The sequence below is a fragment of the Centruroides sculpturatus genome, unplaced genomic scaffold, assembly GCF_000671375.1.
Source record: "Centruroides sculpturatus isolate CEXI.00-Female unplaced genomic scaffold, Cexi_2.0 scaffold266, whole genome shotgun sequence".
Taxonomy (NCBI): Eukaryota; Metazoa; Arthropoda; class Arachnida; order Scorpiones; family Buthidae; genus Centruroides; species Centruroides sculpturatus.
This window is the reverse complement of record NW_019384421.1, coordinates 658082-659971: the sequence shown is the minus strand read 5'-3', so window position 1 is coordinate 659971 and position 1890 is coordinate 658082. Positions and strand designations below refer to the sequence as shown.

The 1890-nt window shown below is 32.8% G+C and overlaps 1 protein-coding gene across 1 annotated transcript in view; it reads right to left on the bottom strand.

Annotated features, from left to right (window-relative positions):
* LOC111619424 (ubiquitin-conjugating enzyme E2 D1-like) overlaps positions 1–1890 on the bottom strand; it is a 17956-nt gene that overhangs the window by 9622 nt on the left and 6444 nt on the right. The window lies entirely within an intron of this gene.

Sequence of the window (1890 nt, the reverse complement as noted above, 5' to 3'; positions counted from 1 at the left end):
ATCACATTTGGTGGTTTAATTCATAATACTTATAAAATTTTTAATATTAACGTATTTTTAAGAAGCGATTTTTCATCTGCATTCTGCTTTACGCCTTCCATTTGTAATCATTTGTGAAAATGGATCACGTTCACTTGGAATTGATGCATTATGTATTTTATTACGAAGATTAGTTTATCTTAATAGATTTGATGATATTTTTGTTTTGTTGGGGAGATCAAAAAATGAACTTTCACGATTTGTGCATGAAACAGTAAATATCATATACAATAGCCATTCCAAATTGTTATTGAATATCGACGAGATAAAACTAACAAGAGAAAAATCAAACTTATTTAGCCAAGTAATAACAGCAAAAGGTGCTCCTTTGACAAATTACAGTATTGGGGGTTCGTAGATGGAACGGCACATCCTATTTGTCGACCAATAACACATCAAAGGGTGGTATTCAGTGGCCATAAACGTATAAATTGTTTGAGATTTCAATCAGTGGTTACACCCGATGGTATAATTGCTAATTTTTTTGGACCAATAGAAGGAAGACGTCGTGACAGTGGAATGTTAAGAGAATCTAATTTGTTTACAGCAGTGCTTTTCAACTTGTGGGTCGCGACCCCAAGCGGGGTCGCAAAGCCTTACACGGGGGTCGCGGGTAAAAGAAGAAAACAGGTGTTTGTAGGTCCTATACTACAATGAAAAAAAACAAAAAAAACTAGAATTTTAGTGAGAAGGCTATACCTGTTTATTTTACAGTATAATTGGTTTTTCGATCGATATTTAAGTCTCAACAGAAAGAAAATTAAATACGTAGTTTTTAAAATCACTGATATAGTTTTAATATGGCCCTGAGGGGATTGCCAGAAGTTTTTAACTTGCAAAGCGGTCGTGTATTCAAGAAGGTTGAAAAACAGTGTTAGAGCATTTGGCTGCGATTCCTTGTTCCGAGAACGGGACGGAATTTGTTTTATATGGAGATTCTGGTTATCCTTTGTGTCAACACCTCATTACACAATTCTGAGGTGCTAGCTTAACACCCGAGCAACAAGTATTTAATTCCAGGATGAGTTCAGTAAGAGAGTGTGTGGAATGGATATTTGGGAAAATAATTCAGATATTTACTTTTCTAGATTTAAAAAAAAATTGAAATTGTATCTTCAGCTTGTTGATAAACTGTATATTGTTGGTGCACTACTTACAAACTGTCACACAAGCTTATACGGTAGTGCAACATCAGATTATTTTAATTGTTTATCCCCCAAATTGGACAAATAGTTAGATTGTAATCAATAAATAAATAATTTTTTCAATTTTATAAAAATTTTTTATTCAAAGTTTTCAAAAGTATTTCTAATAACGCTTCTCTTTTCTCTCTAAATCAAATTTTTCTAAAAACACTCTTCTTTCTTCTCTATCTTGGTTCAGTCTTGCTTCTGAAAAGAAAACTATGATAAGCGATTTTATGAACACAGCTATAAAAATGTTATCGAGACTTTACATCACTCGCTAAAAAATTGAATAATTAAAAATTTCTGAATTAAAATCGTCTGTTTCTTCACAATGCTATTCGTAAATGCTTAAATATTCGTTATCTTGATAAAATAGGTCATAATTTTAACCCCAAAGAGAAAAAAATGAAGAAGTTTAATCGATCTTGTACTCGCCATTCTACACGAAGCGAATGCCGTTATCGACCGTGTAGAATTGCCAGATGGCGGCGCTTGGACCTTCAGCCGTACACGTTTTGCGCCGATACATGTATCTCAACCTCTCTATTTTATACTTCTAAAAATAGGGTTGGTTCTGCAGTCAGTTACCGAAGTATAAGAACACCATAAATTTTGTTTTTTAAAAATTTAATTTGAAACTATTACTGGAAATATTAATTATTTT